Source organism: Anser cygnoides, chromosome 4 (assembly GCF_040182565.1).
Source record: "Anser cygnoides isolate HZ-2024a breed goose chromosome 4, Taihu_goose_T2T_genome, whole genome shotgun sequence".
Taxonomy (NCBI): domain Eukaryota; kingdom Metazoa; phylum Chordata; class Aves; order Anseriformes; family Anatidae; genus Anser; species Anser cygnoides.
The window spans coordinates 48,521,572-48,543,169 of record NC_089876.1 but is presented as its reverse complement, the minus strand read 5'-3'; the positions used below and the strand labels follow the sequence as shown (position 1 = coordinate 48,543,169).

Sequence of the window (21,598 nt, the reverse complement as noted above, 5' to 3'; positions counted from 1 at the left end):
ACAGTATATGCTGAAGAGGATATTATCTGTTGCTATAATTTACATAAAACACAAATGTTCTCAGTTTCAGTTCATCTTTTAGCTAGCCTGCAGAGCCATGTACTTTATGGGTATTGACTAGGAAGACCGAAGCCTGTCAAAGGCAGTGGCTTCTGAATTTCGGTAGAACTGTCTCTTGTTCCAGTCAGGAAAACCAATTCCCAGTGACACTCTGAAAGAGATACAGTAAGAAAGTCAGGCCTAATATTATCATATGTGTTCCATTTAGTGGGAAAATGGAAAGTCATCATTTTACATGAAATTCCCTAATCAGCCATGCTGATTATCTTTTTATGTATTTTTTTAAGCAGAATTTCAGTTCTACTTGCCAAAGGAGATGGGTTGCTGATTAAATTTGTTTGATCACACACCAACAGACTGATGACCTCCTGCGGTAACTGCTCCCTCACTTTTTCAAATGTGTGTCTTTACTATTTTGACTTCATCTGTAGCCTTGTTTAATAAAAATGAAGTAATTTGTCTGGTATGTATTTGTATCACTGTGATACCAGCCCTCTGTTTTCATAAATTGATTTTCAGTGTGTCATTTCCACGTTACCATATTGTACATTCCAAAGTTACCCCAAAAGAATTGTGATGGGATGCTTATCCTAATATAGAGCTGAAGCTGCATTCCTAACTCAAAACTGCTTTTCAGTATATATCCAGTGGAACAACTTTCTTTGAAAACAGCAACACAGCAATGTATTTGGCTGGTACTTTCCTAACGCTACACACAACATCTGTCCGAAAGAAAAACGGCAGAAAGAATGCATGTCAGAATAATTAACAATACATGTTGCAATTCATTAGGATCAACACATGAATGTTGCTGCTGGCAACACAAGTGACATGCACGTCAGCTAGTGGCAAAGACGTGTCACTGCCCCTATCCACAGGAGAGGGTACATGAGATCTCCACTGATCACAAAATACTATCTCAGTACAAATTTAGTACTCATCTTGATTAAAAGGTTTTCCACCTTAATCTTACCTAATCAGGCAAAAAGACTTGGTGCCATGTGTATTGTACAGTATCTGTGACTCATGGTAAACTGTTGCTTAATGGAAAGAATGCAGACTACGGTTCTTCTCACACAGAAAGGACGAAATTATGTTTATAACTACATTGATTCTTGAAAAACAGCAAGGTTCACAATAAACTGCACAATGAAATATTGTACATTTTTATCAAATGTAATAGAAGTCGTATGAACATATGACAACTTTTTAATAAATGACCAGAGCGTTACTGAAGTCAAACAAAAACTATCCCTTTCTTGAGGAGGCAAATGAGGAGGAATAAAAAGGTCGAGGTAACTTCCTCCAAAATATCAAAATATTATGTGCAAGAAGCCATGATTATAGCTTGTATAGCTTAATTATAGCTGACTTGTATGCACTGTTCTCAGGATTGTATGAAAAGTCAAGTCAACATCTAACTGGCTATTCAGCCTCACAGCAATCATGGCTGCATGGTTACAAGAGAGACATTACATTTTGGCACACAAATATTAGCCTGGGTTTCTTTCTGCAGAGGGCTGAGGTCATGCTTACATCAGAAAGTTCTGCTGGCAGTACTTTCGTGTGATTGCAGCTTGTTCGCACTGCTTTGGAAGGACAGATACGTACTTGCTGAACTGCCTTTGCTAGTGCCAAGTGTCCTCCCCTTGAAAATCTGTTTTGGCAAAATATATGGTATGCACACTTTCTATTGACCCCTAAAACTTTTCTCAGCACAGTTTCTTGGGAACACCTTGAAGTGCATTGTGAGATATCATCAAGGAGCTCAGGTTTGAAATCTCTTAATTAATTTTCTTCCAGCCCACAATGTTTCTCCCATGCTTTGACATTCACATTACTGTTTTAGATTCTTCATAATGCCTTTTCATCTCCCTGTTCAATCACTCAATCAGAAATGGGGCCCCAGAGAGATAAGTAGCATAATAGAGTCTGCTTACAGACAAAAACTCCCCACAGAGTCTCTACTGCCAGAGGTAGCCCATGGAGCTGCCATTGACACCAGGTGAACTGGCTGATGATAGTAGTGCATGAAAAAGTCTGGGTGTCCTAGACATTTGCTGACCAACTGTGCACAACAAAAAGGAAGGAAGAAAGCACTGAAAAGTATGCCACATTATACCATGGTACAAATCCAGGAAAATCACCAGTGGCACCCAAATTCATGAAGCTTGAAAAGTCCTCCGGCACTGAGACACTGTAGAGATTGTTCCCTTGCTAGCCCATGGCCTAGATGCTGATTCACTAGGGACAAGAAGGGCCAGAGATCTTACAGGGGTTATAATCCCTCCTTTAGCCCTGGTACATGGGCTCAGAGTGCTCCAGCATAGCAAAATATGCTCTCAGATGTATGGATGCACAGCCTTCCTCTTTTTTCATATCCAAAATTTTTCTCTACCTGGCCAAGATTATTACCCAAAGGTTAATGAGTTTGGGGCTGGATAGCCCAGCATAGAAAGAGATTGCCAGTCAGGTATGCTGGAACTGTGGCAACAAACAGGAACAGGCAGATTTGAAATAATGGGACATTTTGGAAGGCACAAAAAGTGTGGTGCATAATCCAGTCTGATTCGCAACATCATGCCTTTGAGTACATAGGAACATAGCAACAGCTACACTGCCGCAGACAAGAGGTCTAACTAGCCTCATACTTTTTCTCTGACAGTGACCAGCAACAGAATCTGAGAGAAAAGAGCAGACTGGGCATCTGGTAGCCCCTCTCCAGAATATCCTCCCACCCTCAGGACTTCCCAGGTCTTAAGCTTTTATATTGTATTTCATATGTTTTGATTCATCCCTTTTCCAGTAATTTCTCCAGTTGCTTTTTGAAACCCTCTAAAATTTTAGTATCCACAACAACCTGTGGTAAGATGTTCAACAACTTTTTTTGAGAAGTTGCCTATGGAACTACATTACTGAGTTTGCTTTGAACAGGTAATTAATTTCATTTGATGTTCATTATATTTTATACTGAAGGAGACAACAAAACGTTGCTCACTATTACTCAGTTTCTTGTCTGCTTGGGACTTCATAGTCTTCTACCATAGCAGCCGCATTTGTGCAATGCAAATGCTTCATGAACAGTGTTCAGTAGGTGGAGAAGGCGTATGATGCTGTAGCCTTAAAAATCTTTTCCAACAAAACCAATAGGAATACAACTCCAGGATATGCATTTTTGCATGATTTTTGCATTTAAAGAGACAGTGCTTATCTTAGATGGCCATCTGTTTCCTTGGTTAATTAAACTATACCATGAGTAGCAGTAGAGAACAATTTGCCTTTTTACTGAACAGGGACAACAAAGCTGTTGAATGTGTACCAAACAGACTGAAAAATCCTGATAGCAACTCATGGCTAGCCTAAGATGTAATGAGTAAGTATTCTTGTTATTGCTACTGTGCGCTATATTTTCTTTATTTGAGGATCAAGAATTAGCTGGATGGAGGAACGAAGTTTAAGGGCTGCTGATTTTGAATAACCTGGCACAATCAGAAGAGCTAAACAAGGCTGTAAAGTTCCCTTTAACAGTCAGTCAGAACTGCACAGCATGCTGCCTTTGTGTAGTTGTTTGCATAGTTGGCTTTAATTTGATTTTTCATAACATGTAAATGCCTTTTATGAAAATGGTAGAGGGACTGTTAGAACCTGGAAATATGTATAAATATGATTTTCATACTCATTATCTAGATCATGATTTGAAAACAAAGTTATATCAAATCATGATAGGCAATGTGAAAACAGACATACACTTTACAGTTTATAAACTTGGACTGTAATACTTTATTTGCTTAAACTTAGCTACACTAAGATGGGTGTGAAGTTTCTTCTGGCACATCCAATTTTGTTTCCCCACAGGCCTTCCAGCAATTTTTCTCATCCATGGAAGTCCTGCTGTACACTTCCTAGACCTCCTGCAATTTTCATCATTCTTCTAATATATCTTTTTTTGTACTTTCAGCTTTTCTTAAAAAAGCACTTATGCACATTGAATAAAATGTCAAGTGTGGGAGAAAAAAATGCAAAACACTTTGGTGAAAATTTGGAATAGGTCAAATTTCTAGAATTTTTTAGAGCTGTTTCCACAGGTCAAGCCACAATAAACCTGAAGGAACTCCTGAGAGCCTTTTTGAGAGGTGTTTGTGGCAGGAAAGAGGACTCCTGGGGTCACTGTAAAAATACTGGCACCAGGCTATTAAAACAGATTTAGATGGATATGACCACTGACTGGTGCTTATGGTTACACTTTTCATGACCTGAGTGTAACATGAAAGTATTCTTACCATGGATCCTGGGCAGCATTGCCCAGCCCAGATACATGTTTTGAAGTCATCCTGGTTTTCTGAAGGGTTCATGTCCCCTTTCCTCTCTCAGATGATCTAATCATTTCCAGTCAGAAAGACTGTCTTCTCTCCCTAGTGCCATCCAAACATGTCTGAAAGTGTTTTGGTAGCCAGAATGGTTAGTTTTGGAGGGAAGCATAAGATTATCTTTTGTCCTTCATCCAACTGTGCAACTGAAAATGTTGTTTCTTGTCTTTGCTGGCTGAAGAATTATCTTGCTTGTGAAGGTCATTCTATTTTGAAGACAGGAAGCTGGTTTAACCAGCAAAAACCTTAGCCAAAAAACTTTTCTGTGCAATCAAAGCCTGAGACATTGTTACAAAAAAAAAAAAAAATCATTGCAGAAAGTCACAATCCTAAAGTACAAACACAAAATGTGTTTATTTGCCATGCTGCAGATTATGACTGATCCTCTAATGCTGTTCTTTGTATTAGGAAGACATTTTGTGACATAAAAACCTGAATATTTCAAGTATTTCTTTATTTTATTTTTGCAAAAGCTAGATATAGTAGAAAAACAATCACATCAACACTGGTCTCCCATGGTTTAGAAACAGTGCAATAAATACTGGAAATAGTTAGCACATCAACATTTTTATTTGTTTTACATGATAGTGCCCACAATAAAATGTGTCAGTTTGGGAATGTTGTTCAGAAAAACACTTGAGGGAGGAATCCTGCCAATGATAGCTGTATCAACAAACAGCAACAATAACACATAAGTTTTTACATAATTAGGATAATTGGCTTTGTTTCTTAAAACAGTTTGGACTATTCTGATTGATTAATTGACATTCATGTTCCCTTAAATTACACAGCCCTTGTTATTCTGAATGTACCAGTCTTTACCAAATATGTGTCTGCCACAACCTCACTGAAGTATATGCTGAACCGAGCCTTTGATAATCTCACAGTACTATTCTATTCTGTTTATGCCCTCCTATAGCTTCTCCATTCCATTTCCTGATGTAACAACACAATGCTTGTGCCTCCTTCTAATGCAGTCATCCACTGCTTGGCCTTCTGCTCCTATTTTCTTCTTGCTTGCTGGTGCAGTGATTCACCACCTGGCCTTATCTTGATTTACAAGTGTGTTAGATAGCCCACAGTCAGGGAGATGAGGCAGTGAAAAGCACTGTCCAGGGAAATTAAATAAACTTGGAGTTTGTCCATCTTTACAAAACAGTGCAAACTTTCTTCATCTCTATCACTCCAAAGAGCATTTATGGCAATGGCTCCTACTTCTATTTGCCCTCCTAGCTCTCTTTGGAAAACCTGTAAAAATAAACATAAGCAAAATCATAAAGTTAATAAACTTACCAGAAAAAGAAGGATACCACCTGACTTTAAGCAGAAATGGATACTCCAGGAAAGAAGAAAAACACATTAAGCTCATTGGGAACTTTGCATTTAAGAAGGGATTTTTCAAAAGAGGTGCCCCCACACCATGGAATTACAAAATCCTAAGAGAAAGGCAGAGAGAGGGGTACATACATGAGATTTTAAAGCAGAACCAAGATACCTGGCAGACAGAAGAAAACATTTCAAAGCTTTCTGTGAATATTTTGGGCCAGATCCTCTATGAGTGCAAGTCGGTCTTATTCCCCTGAATTTAGTGGAACTATATTATTTACAACAGCTTAGTGTGAGCCCATCTGGCCCTTTTGCTGTAATTGAATAGCTAAGAAAAGAATGAGGGGGCTGTTTGCTGGTAAAATTAAATATGAGCCATATTCTCTAGGAAAAGTCATATGAGACAATACACGTCATTTCCCTGTGTGGCAATGCATCCAACCTTTCCCTGGCCAGCAAGTGGCACACCAGTCTGCAAAGGTGCTTCTACCAGCGTATGATGTTGCACTGAGATTTTACCACCGGACAAGGAAAGGCTAATTAGTATCCTTTCAAACCTTCTGGCATACACACACACACAAAACAGTTTTGACAAATCATTGTACAATCTACTTTTGAATCAAATCAGCTCTAGGCTTTTCTAACAGAGCTCTGACTTCAAAAGTAGCTGCACTCTATTTTCATTCTTACCACTTATGCTTTATCTTTTCATTCGTGTTAAGTATCATGCTATGACAACAAGGTACCAGCAGAGCTTGTTTTTATTTCCTTTCAAAATTTATATTTGGAACTTTGTTAAGAAGAGGGACTTGGTTTTACTTGCTAGCTTTGTAATTTGGACTGACAATGGGGAACTTTATGATCCTTAGTATTCACATGGGTATCTTCTGTTATGCATCAGTACATTAAAAGATAGAAACGCACCATTAAAACGTAGTCATTTGGAGTTCTTCCCTCTTCTCCTTATACAAAATACTACCTGTATGTATGCTCCCCCCTCCTCCCACAGCGAGATAAAGAAGCTTAATCTTCTTCTGGGCTCTGCATGAATTTCTTTTATCTCCTTAGCTCTGTTCCATGTAATGAAAGCGACATCACAGTGTAGCTTTTTGCCTCTTTCCACATTACTTTCAAATTTATTAATGTAGTTTAGAATGTTTAGAAGGATTTTAATTTTTATTTGGTAATTTTAGTTTGCATACATCATTTTTATCTTTTTCTTGGTTTATATATTTTTAGATCAGTGATCTTTTGGATGTATGATTCATGCTGATTTAATTTTTTCCAACTGGTACATTTTTACTTAAGCTGATACAAATACAGTGAAACTGATAGTTTTGCAATGAAACCAGCCATTACACACCTGTGATCTCATTTTTTTTTTTTCACTGGAAATAAATAGATTTTCTTCCCTATTTTTCCCAACATGTCTCCAATAGCCTTTTGGCATTAAAAAACATAAAACAAAAAACAATACAAATAAATGGCCCAAGCACCTATATGCTGCCTGTCACAAACCAGGAGCTATTCCAAATCAGATAACGCTATTTAATTTATTGTGGAACTATTAAAAGTCAAGCACACTTTTTATTTATTGAAGCAAGTAACTAAGTAGACTTAATGTTTTTTACATCCAATGGGCTGCAGAAATAGCTACATACATCCATCAGCTCTGCAAAAATGGTTCTGTGATTCCGCGGGCTGTAATCTATACACATGTGGGTTTTAGACCCACTCTCAAGGTTATTAACAAACACGTCCATCAGCAGGTGAGAATCCAACAATGAAATGTAGCATGCTATTTGTCCACTGAGGAACAGAACTGAGCTTTTAATGAGTTTCATTCACAAAGGCTATATGTGTAGCATGGGAGCAAACACCACTTCCATGCTTGCACATGCCCTTGCTGCATTATTTTGTCAGGAGAGAAAAAAGACACCCTCTTCAACCCTAGTCCCCTCCCCAAAATTCTTCTTTTCCCCTACAAAACCCACAGAGATACATAGTCTCACTCACAGTTTGAGAGTTTGATTCACTCTTAGCTTTGGTGGAAGGGACAGGCTTAACTTCCACATTACTTCTATATTCAGAAAGACTCCTGTCTACTTTTCTGTAACTGATATTTATATATCTAACTCCTCTCTTACATTTTCTGCGTAAGAGAGAATTGTAAACAGTAGCCTGAAAAACAGAGAAAGAGCGAAAGATTAGAAAGACAGGAAGGAAGGAAAGAAGGAAGGAAGGAAGGAAGGAAGGAGGGAAGGAAGGAAGGAAGGAAGGAAGGAAGGAAGGAAGGAAGGAAGGAAGGAAGGAAGGAAGGAAGGAAGGAAGGAAGGAAGGAAGGAAGGGAGGGAGGGAGGGAGGGAGGGAGGGAGGGAGGGAGGAAGGAAGGAAGGAAGGGAGGGAGGGAGGGAGGGAGGAAGGAAGGAAGGAAGGAAGGAAGGGAGGGAGGGAGGGAGGGAGGAAGGAAGGAAGGGAGGGAGGAAGGAAGGGAGGAAGGAAGGAAGGCAGGAAGGGAGGGAGGGAGGAAGGAAGGAAGGAAGGAAGGGAGGGAGGGAGGGAGGGAGGGAGGGAGGAAGGAAGGAAGGAAGGGAGGGAGGGAGGGAGGGAGGAAGGAAGGAAGGAAGGGAGGGAGGAAGGAAGGGAGGAAGGAAGGAAGGCAGGAAGGGAGGGAGGGAGGAAGGAAGGGAGGAAGGAAGAGACAACATCACAGAATCATAGAACGACTTGGGCTGGAAGGGACCTCAAAGATCATCTAGTTCCAACCCCCGTACCACGGACAGGGACACCACCCACTAGATCAGGTTGCCTTGAACCTGGCCTTGAACACCTCTGGGGATGGGGCATCCACAGCTTCTCTGGGCAACCTGTGCCAGTGCCTCACCACTCTCTGAGTGAAGAATTTCCTCCTAACCTCTAACCTAAATCTCTTACAAATCCCCTTCAAGTACTGAAAGGTTGCATCGATCTTCACAATCATGTTATGTGTGAAATAGTGAAATGTTAGGAGTGAAAAACAGACAAGAGGGGTTTTAAACTTTGTCCCTGATTGCCTTCATAGTGTAATCTACAGCAAGTAGCAAAAACCATAAGAAAGCCATGGTACCAGTCAAAAAAAAAAAAAAAAAAGCGACCACAGAGATACTGTTGATATAAACAGATCTTGGAAACTGGCAGTTGAATGGGCTTTAAACATTTCTGTTTGCAATTATATTAACAGTATTCTATCTACTGGCTTTTTTTTTTAATGTTCTCCCAAAGATTACAGTGTCCTTAATTGTTTTGAGTTTCTCATAAACTTGTTGGCTGAAGAAGCTGACGTACTTAGAATTGTCCACTACTTATTCTGTGATCCATAAACGCAGTAAGAAGATTACAGTAACAACACCCATTGCAGTTATGACATAAATTGTGTGTCTTTTTGGAGGACAACGGTATTAAATAGTTTTATTATAAAGAGTTCCAGATGTTGAGTTTATGGGGCAGTGTCTAAATGCACAAGGAAATGTTGATCTTATTTTCTGTGAAATGGCATTGGAAATGCTTAAAAGAGCTGGTTATATAAATCGAAAAGTAATCAAGACACACTCTGTTAATATAATCAAAGAGATTAATTGGTCATTATTTCAGAAGATGCCATTATTTGTTGGTGAGATATTTCTAAAAATGTTACATACTCAGATTTTATATATATATTATCAGGGTAATGTTAATTCTGGAAGTATGGAGTTACCTGTAGTTACCTAACTTCCACCATCAGCAATAGTACCAGAGCAAATATAAATGCATTCTTCTGTGGAGCAGAATCTGTCCCTTCTTATATGACTGACCACTCATATGCTATAAATAGCAAGCAACTGATATGACTAGTTTGCTAGCCATCTACAGTCTGATTTTTTCTGAAAAAGTTATTCAACAAATACTTATGAATGTTGAATACACACGTAGAAAATAGGAATCATTTGCATATATTTATATATGAAAAAGAACCACAGTTTCAAAAAGCTGTTGGGCCAGATTCCATAGTCATTCTTGCTTATGCCAGTGTTCATTTCTTCCACAATTTTTCTGCTCACATCAATGGGATCACCTTCAAAGTGAACGGATAGCAGAAACAGCCTTACTTTTTAGTGGCATTAGTGGAGAGTTAGTGGAGAAAAAGGAGACATCTTTTGTTGTAGAAATAATAATTGTTTCTGGCTCCAACTTTGATCTCACACTATGCTGCATTGCAAAAAGCCTCAAGGTGATCAATGTCATCATATTCATGCAACATCAAAACAGGTAGCATAATCCAATAATTTAGAGTAGAAAGGACCTCAGTAGGTCATAGTCCAAACTCCTGCCAGCACTCTTTTCCTCCCAGCTGTCCCTCTGAGGTTGGATGATAACTCACAGGACAGGTACAGTCCAGCTGGTAAGCTTTCCTTCCTGGAGCGGCTGGAAGACAGGAAGGGATTTCTCAGGCTGTCCTGAGGACAGCAGAGCAACACATTACTGCTTAATAGTGTTGGACTCAATGATCCTTGTGGGTCCCTTCCAACTCGGGATATTCTATGATTAATTGCAAGTTGATCAATAGCAGTCCGGATGACTGTGTTGATAAGGAATAGCATTTAGCTCTTAGAAAAGAATTTGGGACCAGATGACAAGTTGTTCATATGAAGTTACAAAGGTTGTTTCAGCAGTATGAATGAAAACAAAGCTTAGTAGTATGTCTTTAAATATTTTGTGTTCAGGGTACACAAAATAGCTGTTTACCACATGCCAAAAATATATATATGCTAAGGGTGGAAGTGTTTTCAAAGCATAAAAATAAAATATCAGCATTTTTCACTGCCATGATTTAGTGATTTGCTTCCAATCAGGGATTAGAAATGCTCGGTAAGTATCTCACAGCCATTAGAGCTTCACCTCCTTGCATTCCATGTGAAATGGTTTAGATGCTATTATTCTTGGATTAAAGCAAAATAAACTAGGATAGATCACAACTGAGGAAGAGAAATATGCAATTTCCTGTATCTGCAGTACGTAGAAGAATTTATATCTTGAAAGAGAAAAAAAATCTGTTTCCCATATTCATATGTAATTTTACACTGCAGCTCTGTTCATGGTCACATTAATATAACATTTCTTCACAAGAAAAGTTTCAAAGAGGTTCAAAAAAAGTGTTTTGTTTTGTTTTTTTTTTTCTCCTGAGTTTTCAGCCCTGTCAGGCATTTCTGTCTTCTGTTTGCAACCAGTTTGCTGGAGAGATGTTGAAATCCAGCTATGCATTGTTAAAATTGCAATAGTTAAATTACTTTCTGAGGTAGCAGAAAATTAATGGGAGATGTGCCTGAATCACCTTGCTTTCAATAAAAATTTTAAGGACTAAGCTTCTCTTTGCTTTCTGTGGGTGGTCAGCAAGAAGTGTGACTGCTTTCCTAAACCTTGCATTGTGGGTTTTTCCACTCCTCGTACCCAGCATGTATTTCTGAGAATGGCATTCTGGAGAGAAATACAACTTATAAATATACTGCACGGTGATTACCTTGTGTGGCAAGAAAGTTGATTACCAAAAATATTTACCTTTAAAATTTGAGGAGGGCTTTTTGTGGATGTTTCACTAATGAAAGAACTCTAAAGAGTGTCAAGGGATTTGATTTGAAAAAAAAATGTTACAAACTTATCACGAATTTGGAAAGGCAACAGCATCTAGTCAAATGTCTCTGATTAATTCTACTATGGCATGACCTCTTCAAGCTCTCTCTGAAGTTCAGTTCCCAGATGAAAAGCAAAGCCTCATGACAAACTCTTCATAAGAAAAAAATCTTGGGAAGGATATGGCTGGCTGAAAGACCTAAAACCCTGCATGGAACAACAAAGCAACAGTGGAAAAAGTTGTTTGTAAAGGCAAATTCTCCATCCTTAGGGTCACGTGAGCTCAGTAATACACTCTGACATCCTGCGTTGTAGGAGCAGATGCCCAAACTTGCTAAAAGCCACTAAAACAGCATGTTTCCGGAGTTTACTGATTAGTACAAAGGTCCTATTATTTAATGCAGATGCAGTTCCTGTGCATCAGCTGCACCTTGTCTTCCAGAAGGAATGCAGTTCTGATCCACAGTCCCTATTTAAAACAGAAAACATCGAAGCAATTAGGAACTGAATAAACACGGTTTTTCTGTGGACCACAGCCAATTAGTACCGTGATAGTCAGCAGAGAGGATGTACCTGTCAGTACCTTCCTTTATTATAAGCTATTTGGAAAACTGATGAAAAGATCCTTCAGTTATGTTTTTAGTTCCAAAACCTTTGCTAAATATCAGAAAAAAATCAGAACACTGTTCAGTGCTTACAGGTTATTCCAGTAACTGGGATCTCTGTTTTCTAGGGACAACTTTGGAAATACACTGTTAGCATAGTTAATAAAAATAGGAATGTTTGGTTGGACCCTGCATATGTTTTTATAGCAGTTTTATGACACTTAGTGGTCCCTTTCATGTGCAGGACTGAGGTTCTACAATTTGATTCCTTTCTTAATCTGGATTATCATCCAGATTCATACCTAGAAACCTACAGGGAAAAAAAAAAAAAAAAGAAAAAAAAGAAAAAGGTATTATACTTTATTCAAACACTTCATCCCAGATCCTGGAAGAATGTTTACATAGGCAGTTGCCACAAAAATTACGGATAGAAGAATACACACAACTTAAACTTGATTCTCCTCAGCATATGACAGTGTTTATGTCTGCCAAAATGTTGACCCTTAGAAGTGTGTGTATTCCATCTGCCCTCCTTAATATACTGTGTGTATTCATCATGGCCTCAATATGACTTTAGACACTGCAGACATCACAAGAGCCTTTCGCACATCATTATATCTTTTCTCACTCCATTAAAAGAAATAAGAAAGAATCCAGATATCTGAAACCTAGATTCTAAGTATAAGTTTCTACCCTTCAAAAATATATTCTAACATTGCAAATCTTTTCAAGTAAGTGAGAGTTACAAAGTAATAAAGAGCATGGAAGAAAAAAATGAAATTTAAAGGGATTTATGTACTACATCCAAGTTCGACACACTTGGATGATTCCCTGTGGACCATGTTATGTTTTTTGTCCCATGTGAAAGCAAGCCAAAGCTAATTATAGAACATAGCACTAAGCAAGGAAATAAATCAAACTTTGCACTTCTAAATTTTCACATCTGCAAATTAACATCTATAGGTCTGTTAGCATAGCCTCTTGTTTCATAAAGAAACTGTACCAAATGGAAGTACAGTTGCTTAACTTAGGATAATGAGATGTAATCCAGAAGGAATATACACTTCACAAGAATTCATAGCCGTGGGCTAAATCTCCACATGTAGAAGTCAGTGGTAAAACTCTTACAAACTTCAAGGAGAGCATTTGTTCAGTACATAATGCTATGTGAAATCCCACTCACTGCATCTGTGTAAAACCTGTCAATATGGCATATAATTTCGGCACTGGATATATGAACTCAAATACAGAGACTAATACATATTATTATATCATGTATATTATATGTATAGTATAATGTTCATTCAGTAATCTGTACACATTAACATCACAGATAGAAATAATATATAAATATATGCATGATTATGTGTGTGTGTGTGTGTATGTAAGAGAGAAAAACAAAGACAGAGAAAAAGGCATGCAAACAGACTTCCAAACAGAACTTTCCCAGAAGATAACACTAAAGTTTCCATGTGATTGAAACTATGAAAAAAGCCTGTATTCCCACTGCACACCCAAGAACTGAGAAATGGTGCAGTCACCTACTTATGCCCAAGCCACGTTGATTAGCAGACTATTTAAACATTCAAACTGATGGATTAATTTAAGCAGTCACATTGGCCACCATCTTGCATGTTTAATCCACTTGGAAAAAATAGTGTAATTTTTTTTTTCCTGTTTGCCAGCAGCAAGCATTTTCAGGCAGAAATGGAAATCCACCCTAACATCCAAAACCATCCAGATCTCTGTGGAGACTAAATACTTTATTGTGAGATATAAATTTAAATTTTTTCAATTTTTTTAATGCAGGACTTTATGCTCACTTTGCTTTATGCAGGACTATAATGCTCACTTTCCCTATTTTAAAAGGAAGGTAGAATTTACTTGCTGTTGTAACAACAAACAATAAACTGGTTGTTTGTAAATATCATTCACCAATGACTTTGAACTCATGAAATTCTACATAATGTTCTACATTACACCACTGTTATTACAGGGAAGGAAAGACACCACATGAAAATGAAATTGGGGTCGGTTACTTTTCTTCTTGTCAGTTTGAAGAACTGGAGCTCACCTATAATCCTAATTCTTCCTACTTTGTTCTTTAGCTTTATTTCTGCCTTCTTGGATATTATCTCTGAGGAGTAAGTAGAGTGGTATAGTACCGTTGAGGAATAATTCTCATTACAAGACATTGCAGAATTACTCCAGCTTTTTTCAAACTAATGCAGTTAGCTCCAAGCCAAAAAAAATACAAAACAATCACCCCATCCCACTGGCCCTACTCTCAATCATACTCAGGAGCTTTACTCCACCGATTTAAATGTGAATCTAAAAAATTTTCTGGAGCTGGATTTTTTTCTACATGTTGCATTTGACTGCTACACAGGATAAATTTCTCTAGCCAGCTTAGCTTCCAACATAGCAGAGGTCAGCTGCTAAATACATATGCAGTTATCAACAGGATTTATACAATGCATAGAGAAGTCTCTGCAGTCCTGATTTCATCAGTCTTTTTACCCGTATTAGGTAAGATTAAAGCTAGCTAAGACGGCAGAGGAGGCACTGAATTGTGTAACTGTGCCATTTGACTGTGGAGCACCTGTCTGAGCTCACTTAGCAGCTTTGCTGTGCTACATCCAAACCTGGCTAAAGCCCCTCATTACACCGTACTAAACCACAGATAAAAGACTGGAACTTGATACCTGATGATTATGTCCTCACTGAGATTAATACAGTGGTAAAGAATTAAAAAAATCCTCAGTACCCAAGCTCTACCCCTTTACAGATCATTATAGTCTTGCTGCTAAAACCAGTAGTGCAGAATTAGGCCACCACTGAATGCTTTATATATCTCAAATGCATGGATTAACATATATTAAAACCACTGCCTTTTATTGCATTGAATTCAGTTTGTTTAAGCACGTATAATGGACATAATATTGCTGGAGATTTTTCCTGTTTTGAATGAGCTGGGTGTTGACTGGATTATGAGGAAAAAGAGGAAAAAAACAGGACTTTCCTAAGAGCCTTCTTCCAGTGGCTGGCCACACAAATTAGAAAAAGAAGTCAGAAGGAAAAAGCTTGTTTTTGATAGGTCCCCACTGATTTCCAAGGGTCCCTTGGTGATTTTGGAGAGAAAATGAGACATGAAAAGTAAGCAGATAGTATTAGAGGAAATCCCATTAGACCTGTAATAGGTACTCTGGTGCAGTAAGCCAACAGCATCTGTCAGTGCTGCCGCTGCTCAAAAGACAGTGTGAAGTGAGTTGTGTTTCTTACTGGCAGTGCCTGAGTTGCACAGCATTTCCCCAGATGATCTGGTGGTACAGCTGGCATGTTTCATTTGAATTATGGGGTAAATAACTGTATTTGAACAAAATCAGCAGTAGAAAACCCAAAGAGAAAGAGGCAACAATCTTGTCTAGGAAAAGCACTGCACAATCCATTTAGCAACTCAATGCAGTGCAAATGGGTCTCTCACATCATTAGCAAAAAGATTTTTTTTATGAAATATTGCATAAAAAGATCAGCATGCGATTACTACCTCGTCTTGATCTGCTTACCATTATTCTTCTTCTACAGGAAAAATAATGTTTTGATACAAGCCAAAATGCAGTTCCCAGCTGTATTTTGTCATTAAATGGCTTTCACAGTTCACAGCTCTACTATCAGGGATAGATTCTCAGCAGCTGGGTAAATAATTTCTGTTTCGTTGATGCTGCCTGTTAATATTGCATCTGAAGCTTGTCAAGGTTATAGAGCTATAAAGCTTCAGAAAATATCATTGGTGTGAAGTGCAGTTGCCATCCTATGGATAATTCATAGGCAAGAAATGAAAAGGATCATGCTGGTTCTTTTCTTGAAGTATCCCAGGGTCTATTGTCAACACAGAGAGCCCAACGATTAAGTAAATAGGTGGGCAGTCAGTCAGTTAGATAGATGCTGTAGCATGAATGTGTGTGTGTATGTATGGGCTTACTGACAGGTAGCAAGTAGTTTTTAAACCACTTGTTTTAAGGAGTAAATTTTATCCTCAGGAAAATGTAGCTTCAGCATCAGCCACTGTCACTTTAAAAGCACAAGCACGGAAACCAAGATATTAAAAATGGTGAATAAGCTCACATTACAAATGGTCTTCCAGATACAGCATTCAGTTTTAGAATATCATTTTAAAGTAATAATCTTTATCTGTAATGCTTCAGTGTGCTGGATTTGTACCCAGAAACATTTCCACGTACCTCAGACATATAGAACAGATCTTCTTGGCATACCTATTCCTGACTCCTGTTCAGCTTTCTCCTCTGACTTAGCAGGCTGCAGAGCCCTAGCATGGAGACCCAACCAGTCTTACAGCAGCTTTTGATAATCCCCCCAAGTGATGGCTAACCAATTTGGAAAATAAATAGGAAATGGAAAGAAAGCTCACTTGAAGGACAGATTAGTACTGAGGACGTCTGCTGTTAAACTGAAGCTGACTAATCTCAGCAGCTGCAAAATTTCAAATCGGTTACAGGGACTATAAAATAACTCACCAGACGGAAGGAAGGAAACATGGAGAACAAGAAAAGATGAACTGTTAAGCTTCTTTTGCAAATACAGGGTTTAATTTAATGTTCCAGATTACTGACTTGGATTGTTTGTTTCCAAGTGCTAGGGATAATCAACGCTTTCCTTTAACAAGTCTGAATGAAATGTTCTTTCCATAACCCTTGTAGAAATGACATAAAAGTACACAACAATATTAATGATAGGGGAAGTCGATATAATTCTTAATCTGCAAGAGAAATATCATAAAGTATCATGGTCTTCATAGGAACTACACAAAATCTGAAGCTTGTATTTTGCAGGTCTCTCTGGTGTCACCATTGCAGAGCTCAGCCTGCAGTCCCTGAGGCTAACATCGTGCATGTGTTGGCTGGCCTAGAAAAGGGAAAGGGTATGTGAGAGCCCTCCCTTCAAATGGCTCTCCTCTAAAGGTGCAACTGAGGACAGTGCACCTGCAGCTAAGGAAGCCAGGGGTCCAATCTACAAGATGTTCCATGATCGACCCATTTATGTGCTAAATAGAAAATAGGAAATGTCCAACAAGACACTACAGTTGTCTGTAGTATTTCTTCAGGAGAGGGGCTGAAGTAGCTTTCTCTACTACATTTTCATAAATACATATGTTGTCTGTAGTATATGCAGAAAAAATGTCTTTCAACAGCTCCTTTACTAAACAAACAAACAAACAAAACAAACAAACAAAACCACACACACACAAAAGGAGGCTGTTTGCAAGTGCTTCAATCTTCTATCAAGCAGTGAAACACACCACTGAAGCTCTGCAGATCCTTCTGCTTCTTGTACAGCACTGCCTCTGGTAGGTACAAGCCATCACCTACAATGTCTGAATTTTCTTCCCTGATTAGGGGCCTAACTGAGTGAAAAAACAAGATGATAGAAACCTGTCAAAATTGCAACGCCATAAAATTTTTGCATTCCTTTGGGTCGCTAGTGTAGCTCCTGAATCTTATCTCTACATACATAAAATGGGAATAATAATCCCTTCTCTCAGCAATCTAGCAGGGAGAATCAGTAACTCCCTTTAAAACTAAGAAGTCCTCAGACACTGTACCAATGAGGTTCATATAAGTATCCTGAAAGACAAACCAAGGTGTTCCAAAGATAAAAAGTTATTCCCCTATATTGGTTACAAATTTAAAAAGCATAAGCAAGGTAATACAGTCATTGTGCTCCTAATGGGCCTTAGCTTTCCTACACTTCCTCAAGTATATTAATCACACAACTTTACTTGCCCAAACTACTTGCACTGTGAAGCTCTGTCGTCATTAGGGAATGGTAGCAAAGTCAGACCTGGCAGCATTATTTTCCTTTAAATCTTCCTGCCCTAGTGAACCATAACAGCACTGCAAACTAAAAGGCATCAAGTGAGGACTATAGACATAAAGAGCAGGAGCAGACATTATTATTGTCAGTGAGAATTAGTCGGTCGATCCTTCTGACCACAAAGCAATTAAATTTGGCCTTTTACTGCATCTATTGTCTCTGATTAATTTTAATGATGTCAGACTTCTCGTCCCTTGGGGCTGCAAGGCTGCGGAACATTGTCCAAGTCTTTAACCCAAGGTCCTGTGTACCCATCTCTGGTGACCCTGCGGGTGGAAACAGCTGGAGTCCTGGCACTTCTCAAATGTGCAGGTGATAATCTGACAAACCTTCTTCCTCTCACTGTGAAATGTGCCATAACATTAAAGGCCCGAGTTGCTGCTCAGCACTTAACAGCTGTTGGATTTTCTTGTCAGCATTAATACAGCATTAGACATCGAGATGCTTCAGGAGTGAGAGATGTTTAGTGAAACTACAAGCCTGTGAGGTTCCTATCAAAGGTGTTTATTTAACCAGAGCTCACATCTGCAAGGCTTTAAAAGGAGAATTTATCTAGATACAAAAGATACCAGTAGCTTGAGTCATTTGCACACAAAATGACTCCACTTGACGTGAAAAGGTTTGCATGTTCTGACTCCCCTTACAGGAAGTCTGATCTGCTGTCAGTAACACATACGAGCTTTGTCTGTTTGAAAAGTTCACTGTCTGTTAGCATGACCAAGCCCAACAAGAAGACAGCAAGACAGCTGTGTCTCATTTCTCTGTGTTCCGTTTGTGTTTCCTTAAAATCACATCAAGTACTATTAAAAAAAAAAAAAAAAAAAGCTTAAAATAACTTTAAAAGAGAAAGGACACTTTTTGTTTTATTTTGTTTGTGTTTTTTTTTTTTCTCTTGATGTCTGCCTCCATCTGCTGCTTCTAAGTCTAATGCTCAGGACTAAATTAACCACTCAAAAAAACTTGTGCCTCTACATACTGCTATATAAATTAATTTGTCCTGAATTTATTTGCTTTAACCACCTTTCTTTTGCCCCAGTTTTGAAGACATCTATGCTTACTCCTATATATATCAAATTTATCAAATTCAGGTTTGAAGATAATATGCCTGAGACCAATAATCTACCAAGTGAAGCTGGCATACCTCCTTATCCTGACAGAATTTTCTTTAACTACTTGCAAATCAGGATCAAGATATAAAAGTGAGAGCATGAATTTGATGACAAAGTGGATTTCCTACCTGATTTCCATAGCAGCGCATTTTACAGATATTACTACGTTCAATGCATTAAGAATGCATTACAAACTTTAGCTGTTCTCTTCTGGAAACATAGTAGGAAACCATTGAATACAGTTCCAGTAAAATAATAAATGATGAAGAAAAGGTCAAGCTAAATTTTAAGCTGATGTTTCAGTCTGATAGCTCTTCTTTCTCATGGTCCCAGATGTGATGAAAACCATAGTATTTTGTAATCTATTGGAATACAACTCTTTTCATTTATGTTGTGGGGGACCAAGCTGCTGTGCTAATAAGTAAAGAATGACAGTTTCTTTTAAGAAAAATAATAATAATAAAAAAGAATAAATGTATATTTTTACCATGAAATAAGGTTTTACCATAAAAATTTACCATAAAAAGTCAATATTTATTTTCCATTACATAATTAAAGACTATATCATTGTACAAATTCAAAAGGAAGGTTGGGGACATTAAGATTGTCACTTATGGTATTTCCTGACTTGTATCAGCTTAGCTCTTCAAACTGAGCATTAGTTTAAGCAGTTGAAAGCAAGGAAGAAAGGAAGGAAGGAAGGAAGGAAGGAAGGAAGGAAGGAAGGAAGGAAGGAAGGAAGGAAGGAAGGAAGGAAGGAAGGAAGGAAGGAAGGAAGGAAGGAAGGAAGGAAGGAAGGAAGGAAGGAATCAGACAGCTATGGAATATACCTGAGTCTGTCTTCCCAGAAGTGTCTGAGAGGTACAAAAAAGTGTTTTTATAAGAACAGCCCAAGTCCTTCCACTCTGGCAGAAGTAACTGTGCAATAATCCAGGGATACTTGTAAAAGACTGCCAGTATGAGTTAAGTTAATTAAGGTGAGTTGTCAAATACTTTCCAGTTAGATTGGTAATGTCATGTTTTGAATAGACTGTTCCCTGAGAAAGAATGACATTTACTCAAAATAATACTGATGAAGAGAACAAAAGGCTGAAGTGCCGTTGCACATTCCTCTGCTCTGCTGACTGCTTTTGCAGTTACTCCAGAACTGTTTTAAGCTGTTTTGGGCAACTTTGGGCCTCAGAGTGGCTGTGATAGCATGTGCTGCAAACTTGCCTATGAAATTATGCAGCTTTTTCTGAGCTCAAACTATGCAGAATGTTTTCCCAACCCAGTGACTCTGCTCTCATCTTCTGAGGTAGCAAAGGTCAAACCCAGCTCTGCTATGTCAATGCTTGGTGACTTGCAGATCTTCTTCTCCAGCAGACCTAGCCTAAAGGCATAAGATAAGGTTGGTTATACTTCTGGTTTTACTTTCAGACAACCAGAAAAAGGATGGTGTATTTTGGCCAGACAGACATAGCTCTTCAAAATATGGCATACAGCAATAGATGTGCATATGAGCTAACCATCTGAAAAATTCACCATACCCAAATGCTTTCTGTACATAAAGTTCTTTTTTTTTTTCAGACTAGAATTACATTGTATTGTGATGCTTGCCACTGTAACATTTTTTGATTGTTTGTCTTAAAATGGTTATTTTTCAACCTTCTGGACAGCGCAGAGACTAACATATATTTGGGCAACAGAATTAAATGCTACTTCTACATTTATTTTAGTGAAATTAATATAATTGCAGGGATTATTTAGAGTGTTTTTCTCAGTGCTCCATGTACATGTGTGAGAGAAAGAGCAACTTCACCTTCAAGTGTGCATTTCTTTGTCAAATTTATATTTATTTATTCAGCAATTATTAAATAAAAAAAAAAAAGACTGATAATTTTCAGCCCATAAAATCTTATGATTTTTGTTTTCAATAAGCCTTCAGTAGGTGTCAATGGGCTTTTTGCCCGAGATAAGACTGTAAGATGTAAGATGCAGACCTGATGTTCGTGTGTTCTGACAAAAACATCTTCATGCATTTTGAGTTCTTTATTGCTGACAGCATTGATCTTTGTTTTCACATCCTACCAACTCCATGCATTTAATATTTAATAATACTGTTGATATTAGGCTCCATTGTCTCACTTATATAAATAACATAATTAAACCAAATCTTCCTTCTATATAGAGTGTGCAAGGCTGGAAAAATGATCTAAATGAATGCAATGCCTTTCTAAAAATCCCATACACATCAACAGTAAAGTAAAAGAAACTAGAATAAAGTGGGCATGTCAAAAATAAACCTTTTTTTTTAATCTTAAAACATTTTGCTGCCACCTTCTGGAGTCTAATAAAATCACCATCTCAGATGTTTGTAATATTACATAATTCAGCCTTCAACACCAACTGCTAACATTATTACAGAGAAAGAATATATACATTTCTTCTTTATTACTTTTACATTCTAAACATGTCCAATTTCAACTTCCATGGAGAGATAGCACAGCACAGACTCAAATTTAAGAAGAAAAAAATATTGCGCATCAAGTATAACTCTCAATGAAATACATGAATAGTCAGTCAGCAGACCAAGCATTAGCTGGTCATAAAGAAA

At 38.0% G+C, this 21,598-nt stretch overlaps 1 long non-coding RNA gene across 1 annotated transcript in view; it reads left to right on the top strand.

The window, feature by feature from the left end:
• The window catches only part of LOC106032277 (uncharacterized), a 66,445-nt gene extending 65,925 nt beyond the window's left edge, over positions 1–520 (top strand). Inside the window, exon 3 of the long non-coding RNA XR_001204744.3 lies at positions 351–520. This is a non-coding gene — a long non-coding RNA (uncharacterized lncRNA). The remainder of the gene's footprint in view (positions 1–350) is intronic.
• Positions 521–21,598: the final 21,078 nt, after the last annotated feature.